Here is a 14,111-nt window from a genome sequence, read left to right on the forward strand (position 1 = left end):
CTGCAATGCAAGGTGACGCGTGGATAACCCACCTGTGCGCGACAAGACGTGCACACAAGTCCTAACATCGCACCGCATGCGCGAATGGGATGTGCACGTTGTGCGCATGTCCCATGCGAGCGTGCGTGCGTGCGGAGGGGACGTGCGCATTGTGCGCACAGTGACCAGCACTCATGCAAGCAAACAGCCCTTTCGCGGGATTTTTCCTGAGAGAATTTTTTTTTGTTCCGCTGTTTTTTGATTTTTTTCTAAATTTTTATTTTTTAATTCAATTTAGTTAAAATAAAATAATTTAAAATAAAATAAAATAAAATTTAAATAAAAATAAATAAAAATCAATCAAAATTACGAATCACGATAAATATTAAACAACGTAAATTAATTAAGTTTAAAGCGGCCAAAGACCCGAATAAATAGAGGTTTCAAATTATTTTAGCACAGAGATGGGCGAGATGTTACAAAAGTGACCTCTTTTGTGGATAATTTATTTATTTCATAATGTAAACAGTTATATGGATACAATTTATGTGAATATTAATCGGCCCAAAGGAATGTTAATATTTAACATTATTGCATTCGATTTTTGTGGTAATGAATACGTAACAGTTATTTAGTATAATAAGTAAATTTTAAATCGATCCAAAGGAATGTTTATTATTTGATGTATTTCTATTGTTTGTATTTAATTACTATTACAGGGTATCACTTACACGTTAATATTCTGTCCAAAGATAGAGTGTTAATAGAGTACTAAGTATCTTAGGATGAGAATATGCCTTTATTTAAAATTTATTATTAAATTTTATAATTTATAGTTTTATGTGAGTATTAATTAATTATTTTTTTATGTTCTTTGTTAAGTTTTCTTTTCTATTGGAAGTATCACCATGAATGTTAATTCCATCCCAATGTTGAATAACACAAACTTCAAACAATAAAAGAATAGGTTCGACTTATGTTTGGAGTTATGGATCTGGATTGGGTTTTACGGGTTGATCAACTCAATTCGGTTACTCCTCACAATACCCCTGAAGAAAAGGAGTTTGAAAGATGGGATCGGTCAAACTGTATGAGTATGTTGGTTATAGAATAGGCAATTCTAGAGGTTTTTCGAGTACTATGTCCGATGAGATCACAACAGCTAGAGATTTCTTTCATTCTCTAGAACAACATTTCGCCATAAGTGATAAGGATGAGGCTTGTACACTTATGTCGACTCTTGTTTCCATGAGATATAAAGAAAATGAAAATATCAGAGAGCACGTAATGGAGATGTCACATGTGCATGCAAAACTCAAGGTACTTAGAGTGGAATTGTCAGAAGAAGTACTTGTGTACTTTGTTTTGATTTCTCTTCCACCACAATTCAATCATTTTAAGATGACATACAACTATTAGAAAGAGAACGCTAAAGTCTGAGATGACAGAGAGTACTCATTTTGCAGTGATCTTGAATGATAAGAAGAACAAGAAAAAAAACAGATAAATCTGTTGCGGTTCCAGTACAACAGAAGAAGCAACAGAAGATTTAGAATGAAAATGTTTATTTCTTTTTTAAAGCTCCGGGACACCAAAAGAAGTAATTACACATACTTAGTGGATAGATTCTGGTGTCACAACTAACATCAGTGTGTCTATACAGGGTTACCTCCACTGCCACAAGCCAAATGATAGTGTCAGATTCATTTATATAGGTGATGACAAACCAGTCAAGGTAGAAGCAATTGGCAATTTTAGATTGTTGTTAAGGACTATATTTTATTTGAATTTAGAAGAGGTGTTTATTATACCGTCATTTAGATAGAATCTTATTTCTATTTTTGTATTAGACAAATTTGGTTATTATGTTCATTTGGTTGGTTCTGGTTGGTTCTAGTTCTTTATCAGCATATGATAATCTTTATTTTCTTGATATAATTATTTATTATAATGAATCCTTATATGTTGGTATAAGAAGTATAAAGAGAAAATTAACCAAAGAGAATTCCGCTTCATTATGCCACAAGAGATTAGGTCACATCTCCCAAAGGAGAATTGAGAGACTTGTGTCAGAAGGAATTCTAGATCCCCGTGATTTACAGATTTTGATTGATGTGTCCATTGTATCAAGGAGAAATAGACAAATATTAAGAGATTAAGTGCCAATATGGCTATAGACATATTAGAACTCATTCATATAGATATTTGTGGACTGTTCCCTATGACTTCTTGGAATGGTCAACAATATTTCATAACGTTCATAGATGGTTATTCAAGTTATGACTAAATATATCTCATTCATGAGAAGTCTCAGTCCCTGGATGTGTTTAAGAATTTTAAAGCAGAAGTTAAGAACCAACTCAACAAAAGGATTAAGGTTGTTAGATCTGACTGTGGTGGTAAATCCCATAGTACACCATGCTAGGTTCTCCTAGTATGAATTGTGTTGTTGAAAGGCAAAACATAACACTTAAGGATATAGTGAGCAGTATGATTAGTCATTTTACCTTACCTGAATCACTCTGGGGAGAAGCATTAAAGACGGTAACATATTTACTCAATAGAGTTCTAACTAAAGCAACTACAAAGACACCTTATGAGCTTTAGATGGGCAAAAAACCTAGTTCGAGACATTATCTTTGAAGAGGAATGGGTTGATATTCCTATTTCTTCAATTACTCTTGATAATAATCAGGATCAGATTATTATACCTAGCATTGTTCAAGAAGCAACTCTAGATCAAGACAATGTCATAGTATCTCTCATTCCTGTTTAGAAAACTGCTCCTGAAGTACAAACTTCACACTTTTAAGAACTTATACCATTAAGGAGATCCATTAAAAAGAGAAAAAGTACAATTTAAGATGATTATATTGTATATCTTCAAGAGCATGAGTTTCACATTGGCATGGTGGAAGATGATCCTATCAACTTTCGTCAAGCTTTGGAAAGTTCTAACTCTCAAAAGTGGATTAATGTCATAAATGAAGAGATAAAGTTCATAAAGGACAATGATGTTTAGGATCTTGTCCCATTGTCTAAGGATGTGAAACACATTGGTTGTAAATAGATATTTAAGACCAAGAGGGATTCGAAAGATAATATAAAGAGGTACAAGACCTGTCTTGTCGTTAAGGGCTTTACATAGAAATAAGACATTGATTATGAAGAGACTTTCTCTCTAGTTTTATCGAAAGACTTTTTCAGGTCTATAATAGTTTTAGTGACACATTTTGATCTTGAGTTACATCAAATGGATGTTAAGATAGTGTTTCTCAATAGTGACATTGATGAGACGATTTATACGATGTAACTAGAAAACTTTGTATCTAGAGATGCACAGAAAATGGTTTACAAACTAAAGAAATCCATCTATAAACTTAAGTAGGCTTTTCATCAATGGCATCACAAATTTCATCAAGTCATCATCTCATTTGGTTTTGAGATGAATTTAGTAGAAGATTGTAGATACCACAAGTTCAGTGGGAGTAAGTATATTTTTTTAGTTTTATATGTTGATGATATACTGCTTGCCAGTAGTGATATAGGCTTATTGCACGAAACTAAGAGATTTCTGACAAAAAAATTTGATATGAACGATCTTGGGCACGTTTATTTTATATTAGGGATGCAGATACATCGGGATCGCTCTAGGGGTATTTTTGAATTATCACAAAAGAGTTATATCGAAAAGGTTCTTAAAAGATTTGATATATAAGATTGTAAACCAAGTGACTCCCCTGTGTTTAAAGGAGATAAGTTTACTCCAAGTCAATATCCCAAGAATGATTTAGAGACCATGGAGATGCAAAAGATTCTTTATGCTTATGTTGTAGGGAATCTTATGTATTCACAGGTTTGTATATGTTATTGGGATGTTAGGTAGATATTTAGGCAATTCAGGTATGGATCATTGAAAAACATCCAAATGTGTCATACAGTATCTATAGAGAATAAAAAGTTATATGTTTATATACATGAGGTTAGATCAGTTGAAAATCATTGGTTATTTTGATTCTGATTTCGTCAGATGTCAAAATAGCAGAAAATCTACATCATGTTATATTTACTTACTTGTTGTGGGAGCTATTTCCTGGAAGAGTGCTAAACAAACACTTGTAGCCTCTTCTACAATAGCAGCAGAGTTGTACCTTGTTATGAGGCATCTAATCATGAAATATGACTGCAAAATTTTATCACTGGGTTACGTATTGTTGATGGCATCAAAAGATCATTAGAGATATTTTGTGATAATAATTCTGCAGTTATGTATTCCAACAACAACAAGAGCTTGACGAAATCAAAGCATATAGACATCAAGTTCCTCGTTATTAAAGAAATAGTTCGGAATAAGCAGATATCGATAAAGCACATTGGAACAAACTTCATGATTGCGGATCCACTCACTAAGGGATTACCACCTGAGGTCTTTCATGAGTACACTGCTCATATGGGTGTTGTATCCCTAAATGATGTATAGTTTCAATGGGAGTCTTGTACCATAGTTGCATTTATTTTGTAAGATATGTCATAAATTTTATACTTTAGTTTTGGTTTATGTATATATGATTTTATTTCAGTTTTTGTGTTTATGTTTATATATATTATTATCTCTAAATTTTCTTACAATTGATCTCACTAAGGTTAAAGCATGACCATTTAAAGATAGGCATGCTTAAATCACATAGCATGTAATTTTCATGCTACACATCCATACTTGACTAATGTCGTTCGATTATACTAATATACGTGACCATTGATGGATTTAGCTACATTAGCTGTAGTGAAGGCCGAGTTGATCGTATGTCATTATGATCGATGGATGGGATTATTTGGTGATGCATTCAGCCACTGATAATATAGTTCTAAGAACTCCTACGGTTATTTAACACATACTTAATGTATCACATAAAGTCCAAGTAGAATATTGTTGGATTTTTTTTCTAACATGTGGGCTTAATGTGGACATTGGTATGCATATCAAGTTATCAATTTAATGGGCTCGTTTAAAAGTGATCAAATATAATTAAACAATACTGGGCCTTAATGCATCGGGTCTAAGTATGAGTTTGTAATGTACAGATACTATTTTTGTAATATTCTCATTTTATGATAGACGAAATAAGAATTGTAAATGTTTGTTGACACAAAACGCGATTATGGTTTTCGAATCACAAGGTTGCCATTTTATTTTTCTAAAATTCTATCATGAGAAAAAACTAGTTTCAAGGCATCGTGTTGATTCAGAAAATTCTACTATCGGACGCGAATAATTCTTCTGTGATAGATCTAGGTACGCTTCCGTTTACATTTCTCATTAATTAGTACGAGATTGTACATTTAGTTTTACAGATCTACAGATTTGAAAAGAATTTTTTATTCCAACACGATCCTGTTTACCATTACTACAATCTAGTATTATTGGAAAACATGATTTTTATCTTTGGTAAATTCAGCACCCATCATTAATCTTTACGAGTTAAATTGAACATTAATTTTTATTGAATACTAAACATTAAATCAGTTTGATAATAGTTAATTTAGATTTCAGAATTATCAAGAAAATTTTTAAAATTAAATTTTACTTATTAACTCTTTTATCTTGATTATTTAGATTTCAACATTTGATTTATATTTAAAGGTAATGAAACATTATAGTTTCTATTCCTTTAAATATTATCAAATCATAATAGATTATATATACATGTTGTAAATAAAAAATATATCAATTACCCTGCATCCACCCATTGACAACAAAAAGCAGAAGAAATAATTCTAGAAAAACAAAAAAGGGAGAAAAAGTAAAGAAAGAAGTAGAAACATAAAAATATATTACACAAGGAATTTATTGCATAGATTCAAGGAGATATTTATAAATGTATTTATTTTCTATTTTTGAACTAATTTTACATTTGTTAATATATTAAATTTTGTTATCATTCAAAAGGGATGATATTATTAACCTATTCGGATTAACTTTAATATATAACAAAATTCAGTATTGTACGAATCATATTGAAAAGGAATATTATAGAAAATTCAAGAATAATGATATTAAACATGAAAAATCAGACATGTGCTTAACATAAATTGGAGGAATTTTTGGAGTATTTAGGATATGTTAAGTAACAATCTTATGGATGGTTTGAGAATGAGGGTGATAAAAATGAGTCCATTTCAATAATAGACACTTCCTTGAGAAAAATATTTTTTGTAGTATAATCAAGAACAAAAGAATAATTTAGATAAAACTCTTGAAAATATTTATTATATATTGAATTTTGATCAAATTCTGAATAAATATTTATTCTCTTATGAAACATTTAATATAAATAAAGTACTTCACAATTTTTTAAACTCGTAACATGTTTTAAAGATATAGAATGTGGGTAAAAGAGAGTAAAGAGGAATAACTAGTATAAAGAAAATTCAAATTTTTTTCATTATCAACTAGCAACTGATAATGACCCTTCTACTCCATTATAAGACTAATATTGTAGAGATATGAAGTAATATGATAAAATACTCCAGTATCTGGTACCATCTAACTTAAGATGCACTAAAAGGCGTAGATTTTTGTTAATTATAATCACTTATTTTCATGAGATTTATATGAAGAGTCGAACAAAATCATATATATCTTTGGGATATCTAGTACTAAAGATCTACTTGAAGATTCTAAAGACATTAAATGTATCTTCTAGATTTTTATTACTATTTACAACATCTATCAACAATGTGACTTGAGATTTTGTTTGAAAAGAACTTTTCTTCTTTTATAGATCTTAATTTACATTGGAAATAAATTATTCAGTTTAAATTTTGAAGAGGAATTGATATTGCCTAATTTGATGGGAAGATAGGTGATAATAAGATCAACCATTAATTTGGGAAGGATTTTAGGAGTATGATAATTTTATGTAGTTCATTAAACGGGATGAGATTATATTACAAATTAAAAACTTAGTAAGATTGTAACAACCCGCGAACTTAAAAGTAAATAAAATCATAAATTGAATGCGGAAGCGAAATAATAGAGTTAGGGTTTACATTCCTTACACAATAGTTTAAAATAGTCAATAAGGCTACAGAAATGTCCCTTTTAAAAGAACAAACGAATATAAAAGAAATAAACGAAAAGTAAACAACTAAGTATCTTAGGACGACATTCACTAGCTTTTGAAGGAGTCCGGGTGGTGAACTATTCACAACCCCTTTGTTGATCGGGATCCGGATCTTAGTCCTCTTAATCTGAAATAGTTAATGAATGGGTGAGCCACACTAACCCAATAAGAATATCACACTACTTACCAATACAGAAACTGAAGGTTGGTAAAAATCATAAAAACAACCAATGGAGCTCTTAATTTATATAAATTCATTTATCATAAAATAAACCATTCATTGCATACTTACCGTTGCGAGATTTTCAAAAACTGACATATAGAGACAATAGCTCAACAACATCATAATCTCATATTCAAGTAAGTAATAATAATAACTTTCTTTTTTTATTTGCCTATTGGTATTCCTGAGGGTCCATAGGGATGATCCACTGCACGCGAACCAACATACAACTTTGTCAACTAACCGACCGTCCCCATACCCCATCCGGTATGAGCGCCAAAAATACCATCCCTCAATACCTCGTCCAGTATGAGGGTGAATAGAGCCGTCCCCATACCCCGTCCAATATGAGCGCCAAAAATATCATTCCTCGATACCCCGTTCGATATGAGACAACGTTCACGATAGGGTTTCCTATGTACCCAGTCCATCCACACTGTAACGGCCCCGTAAATATTAAAATGAAATGAGTATTTAAATCATATCGAATGCGGAAGCGAGATCAAAATTTCAATTAACATCCCTTACACGAAAAACCAAACAAACGTACTTAAAATATAAAAGGTTAAACTAACTAAGAAAGAAAACTCGAAAATAAACTATGCGTATGACTACAGAGTCTCTAGGCATCCCCTTCGTCGTCCTCCTGCGGAACGGGCTCGGGAACCATGTCTTCCTGATCTGAAATGGTTAATTAAGGAGTGAGCTACACTAGCCCAGTAAGAACATCACGATATCTCACCGTCACGGAGATAAAGGTGGGTAGAAAACCACAAAAAGACCAATGGAGCACAATTTACAATAAACTCGTTTATTAACATGAAAACCTTTACCATCCACTTACCTTGGTGGAATTTATGAAAACAATATGAGAAGAACAATAACATCATCATAATCATTGAATAATCTAAGCTGTAAAACATAACACTTATCACGCCTCTTGTAATTCAATCATTGTACAACATATCCCTTTTTCTCATTTACCAGCCTACTAGTATCCGTGGGGGTCCATAGGGGTTCCGCTACCCGTTAACCTTTAACATTCATAATCAGTTTCCAGGGCCGTCTCCATACCCCGTCCGGTATGGGCGCCAAAACCATGAACCTCAATACCCCGTCCGGTATGAGGGTGAAACGGGCCGTCCCCATACCCCGTCCGGTATGGGCGCCAAAACCATAAACCTCAATACCCCGTCCGGTATGAGGGTGAAACGGGCCGTCCCCATACCCCGTCCGGTATGGGCGCCAAAACCATAAGATCTCCATACCCCGTCCGGCATGTGAGACCACAATCCCGGTAGGGTTCCCTACGGACCCGGTCCGTCCACCATCTCCCAGGATATCTAGTCAGGCTGACCCCCATAATACAATTATCAGTCTATACAATCTTTCATTTTCCTTTTCCTCAATCAACATCATCAATTCACATTTAAACAAGCAAATCGTAATTCATACCAACAGACAACATACAATATCAGTTTTTTTTCAGTCATTCAACCCATAATTAATAAAAACGTAGTATATGCACACAAATCTGTAAAATGAACACATCAAACCCCATAATGCATTTAAAGCTGTAAAACAGTGTAAAACAGGCCAAATAACAGTAAATCATCAATCACACTAGACTCGGGCTCCATTAGCAACCTTAAGCAATTTCACACATGCGTTAATTCAAGAAATACCGTTTTATCATTTTGAACTTTAATACCGTGATAGGAAATAAGGTGAGGGGTCCTTACTTGTTTTCGAGATCCGAATACGATTCACAGTGCGCCTGCAGGCTGTCCCTAATTTTCCCTGAATTTTTCTCGGGGAACCGAAACACACTAACAGTACCTGCACGTGTTCCAAAAAAATTCCAAATTAGGCCCAGGGCCTCTTTCGGCCCAAATCGCAACTCCGGCACGGCGGCTCCGCCGTGCTCCGGCGACGGCGCCGCCGCTGGCGGCGGCGAGTCACCTCGGGTTGACTGTTTTCGGCCGTTTTCGGCCGAATTCGGCCACACTCGCATTGGTCCTTGTCAGAAAACAACCCTAGGGCCCTCGGGGGGCCAAAAAATCACGGAAAAACGGAGCTTACCGGTGGCGGCGCTCTCGGGTGCAGCGGCTCTCCGGCGAGCGGCTGGCGGCTAGGGTTTGTGGTCTGGTGTGGGGGTTCTATTTATAACCCCTTGCCTTTTGATCACAGCCGTTCATTTTGTTTTAATCTGGGCCGTTCGTTTTTGATTGAATCTGGGCCGTCCGTGCGATTGAATCTGGGCCGTCCGATCGCGTGATTGATCTGGGCCGTCGGATCGCACCCACGCGGATCGCCAACGTGGCTCCTTTCGGAGTGACGCAATCTTGCCACGTGGCAGGCCCTGGTTGGCCGGGACTGCTGACGTGGCTGCTGACGCGGCTGCTGACGTGGCCCCCCTTTTTTTTTTTTTTTTTTTTTTTTTTTTTCCTCCTCCTTTCCGGGTGCTACAACTCTCCCCCCCATAAAGAAATTTGGTCCCCAAATTTGCCTCATTACTCTTGATCAAACAGATGAGGATATTGGGCCCTAAATTCTGATTCCAGCTCCCAAGTCGCCTCCCTAGGTGTGTGGTTCTGCCACAAGACTTTTACAAATGATATTTCCCGGTTACGGAGTATTCTGCTTTCTCGGTCTGTGATACTGACCGGTACTTCTTCATAAGACAAGTCCTCTCGGAGTGAAAGCGGTTCATGAGCCACGACATGAGAAGGGTCCGGATTGTACTTGCGCAGCATGGATACATGAAACACATTGTGAACCCGGGAGAGCTCAGGAGGCAGTGCAAGTCTGTAGGCAGTGGTACCAATCTTGTCTAAGATTTCAAAGGGTCCAATGTATCTGGGGTTTAATTTTCCCCTTCTGCCGAACCTACTAATTCCCTTGAAGGGGGTGACTTTAAGAAACACACGGTCACCTTTCTCAAAGGCCAGGTCTCTCCTCCGGGTATCAGCATAGCTCTTTTGCCTACTCTGAGCTGTCTGGATGTTCTTCTTGATCTTAACTATCTTGGACGTGGTTTCTTCCACCAAATCCGGGCCAAACAATCTTCTATCGCCCACTTCCTCCCAACAAATCGGTGACCTGCACGGACGCCCGTATAGCGCCTCGTATGGGGCCATGCCGATGCTTGCTTGGTAACTGTTGTTGTAGGCAAACTCTATCAGGGGTAGGTGGTCGTCCCAATGGCCTCCGGAGTCAAGGACACAAGCTCGGAGCATATCCTCCAGCGTACGGATTGTCCTCTCTGATTGTCCATCGGTTTGGGGGTGGAAGGCAGTACTAAGGGACAGCTTTGTTCCCATAGCTTGCTGGAAACTATTCCAGAACCGAGAAGTGAATCTGGGATCCCTGTCGGACACCACTGTTACCGGGACCCCATGCAGTCTGACTATTTCCCGGACATACATTCTTGCCAACTTGTCCAACGAATCAGTCATTCTGATGGCCAGGAAGTGGGAAGACTTAGTGAGTCGATCAACAATTACCCATATGGCATCGTGTCCCGATCGTGCCTTGGGTAGTCCCGATACGAAGTCCATGGTGATGTGTTCCCACTTCCATTCTGGAATCGGTAAAGGCTGAAGCAACCCCCTTGGGCGTTGATGTTCTGCTTTGACCTGCTGACATACCAAGCACTTAGATACAAAGTCGGCTATATCTCTCTTCATCCCATTCCACCAGAATCGGGGTCGCATAGTTTGGTACATTTTTGTACTTCCTGGATGCATGGCGAACCTTGAACTATGAGACTCTGTCATGATGTCTCTTTTTAATTCATTGTCGTCTGGGACACACATTCTGTCCTTGAAACGAATCAATCCGTCGGCGGAGATCTGAAAGTCTGAGTTCACTCCTTGTTCTGCATCCTTCTTGCGGTTTACTAGGGCGGGGTCGACTGACTTGGCTTCCTTTATTCTTTGGATTAACTCGGGTTGGACTGCTAGGTGGCTCAAACATGTGGCCCTCTTCAGATCTTGCAGTCGAACCTGCTGCGTAGCCCCAATGGACCTGCATTCCGAAACCATCAGATGGGCTAGGGTGCCTGCACTCTTCCTACTGAGGGCATCGGCTACTACGTTGCCCTTACCTGGATGGTATAGGATGTCACAATCATAGTCCTTGAGGAGTTCCATCCACCTTCTCTGACGCATGTTGAGATCCTTCTGAGTGAAGATGTGCTTCAAGCTCTTATGATCGGTGTAGATCTGAAAGGTCTCTCCATACAAATAATGGCGCCAGATTTTCAAGGCGTGTATGATTGCGGCAAGCTCCAAGTCATGGGTAGGATAGTTCTTCTCATGATTCTTTAGCTGTCTAGACCCATATGCTATAACCTTTCCATGCTGCATCAGGACACAACCCAGGCCCAGATAGGAGGCATCACTATAGACTGTATACCCTCCTGATCCGCTTGGTAGAGCCAGCACGGGTGCAGTAGTCAGTCGCTTCTTCAATTCTGAAAAACTCCTTTCGCAGTTCTCATTCCAATCAAACTTTGCATTCTTCTTTGTGAGTCGGGTTAGAGGGGCCGCTAGACTGGAGAACCCTTCGACAAACCGGCGGTAATAACCCGCCATCCCTAGGAAACTGCGAATTTCCTTAACTGTTGTCAGCCTTTTCCAACCAAGTACCGCTTCAACCTTTTCGGGGTTCACCGACACCCCTTCCTTCGATATAACATGTCCTAGGAAGGCGGTTTGCTCGAGCCAAAATCCACATTTGCTCAACTTTGCATACAACTTCTTTTCCCTGAGTACCTGGAGGACTTGGGCAAGATGATGAGCATGTTCTTCTCTACTTTTTGAGTAGACTAAGATATCATCGATGAACACGATGACAAATTTATCCAGAAACTCTCTGAAGATTCTGTTCATTAGATCCATAAAGATGGCCGGGGCGTTGGTTAGCCCAAACGGCATAACTAGGAACTCATAGTGTCCGTACCTGGTTCGGAATGCCGTCTTGGGGATGTCTTCTGCTCTCACTTTTACCTGATGGTAACCTGACCGTAGATCTATTTTAGAAAAGACCTGTGCACCCTGCAACTGATCGAAAAGGTCATCAATCCGGGGGAGAGGATACTTGTTTTTAATTGTTACCTTGTTTATCCTTCTATAATCAATACACAGCCTCAACGTTCCATCTCCTTTCCTTGCAAAAGTAACCCCGGCACCCCATGGGGAAATGCTGTGTCTAATGAAGCCACTGTTTTGTAGCTCAGTGATTTGTTTCCTTAGCTCTTCCATTTCGATGCGGCTCATTCGGTAAGGAGCTACCGAAATGGGTTGGGTTCCTGGCTGTAAGTCTATGGTGAACTCGACCTCTCTGTCCCCTGGTAGACCGGGCAGTTCATCCGGAAATACGTCTGGAAAGTCTCGGACTACTGGAATCTCTTGGATACAAACTTCCTTCTTGGGTTTACCTAGTTAGGGAAAATACAATATCAACGTACTGGGAATTAAGAAGAAAAGAATTTGTCATTAGGGAGAATCAGTACCGAATAATTTTATTAACTTGTAAATGGCTCCTCGTTGGGAGGATTAAATACAATCTTTTTATTAAAGCAGTCTATGGTGGCGTGATACGCCGCCAGCCAATCCATTCCTAGGATTACATCAAAATCCCCTGTGTCTAACCCTATCAGGTCTACCCTCAATTTCCTATCTGCTATCTCCACGGCACATGCCCTGTAGACAACCTCTCCTAGTAGTGTCTCCCCCCCAGCGGTAGATACAAACAATAATGAATCTAGTCTATCAGGTGATACACAAATTTTGGAAGCAAGAACATGTGAAATAAAAGAATGTGATGCACCAGTATCAAACAAAATATGAGCAATGTGGCCAGAGATAGTATACATACCATGTACCACGTCCGGGTCTGCATCGGCATCCTTCTGGGTAAGGTTGTAAACTCTGCCCTGGATAGGAGGCCTCCCTTGATTCTGGTTCCTAGGGCACTCCCTCGCATAGTGCTGGGCACTGCCGCATATGCGACAGGTGTTGTTGAGGCGGTAGCAGGGTCGGTCCCCATGATCCCTACCGCAGTACTGGCAGATCTTCCCACGAGCTGCCCCCATAGCCTGAGGAGGGCCTTGAACGGCAGGCCTGGGTCTCTTACTGGGTTGGACAGGCATGGTAGGCGCTGGCCTGCGGAGCGGGGCTGAAGGTCGGGAATTTCCCGTTAGCTGAGGGCGGGTGTCGAAGCTCCTTTCTATGATCTGCGCCTTTGCCAGGACTGCCGAATATGTCTCGAGCTCCATCACCAACAAGTGCTGTCTGATCGCCGGGCGGAGACCCCACTGGAATTTCCTGGCCTTTCGGCCCTCATCCAACAATGTCTCCGGGGCATGTCGGCCCAGCTCCAGGAACTTGCGGGCATACTCCGACACTGTCATATTACCCTGGACCAACTGAGCAAATTCCATTTCCTTTAAATGTTGGATGTGCTTAGGGAGATACTCCGCATGGAAAGCCGCTAGGAACTGCTCCCAAGTAACTGGTACAGGCAGGGTGGCCCGCTTGAGCTCCCACCAGCGTACTGCTTCCCCTACCAGCATGTAGGAGGCAATGGCAGCCCTCTGCTCAGGAATTACTCCCAAGGTCTCAAAGGCTCTCTCAGTCTCCGCCAGCCAGTATTGGGCCTCTTCGAAAGAGGATCCCCCTGAAAAAGTAGAAGGGTTCAGTCTCCTGTACCTCTCTATGAAGCCGGGGTCGATCAAGGAGGGAGCGGGGTCCCGAGGTAAAGGAACTGGGGCCGGCTGA

The sequence above is a fragment of the Carica papaya genome, chromosome 6 (genome assembly GCF_054855325.1).
Source record: "Carica papaya isolate Zhongbai chromosome 6, ASM5485532v1, whole genome shotgun sequence".
NCBI classification, from domain to species: domain Eukaryota; kingdom Viridiplantae; phylum Streptophyta; class Magnoliopsida; order Brassicales; family Caricaceae; genus Carica; species Carica papaya.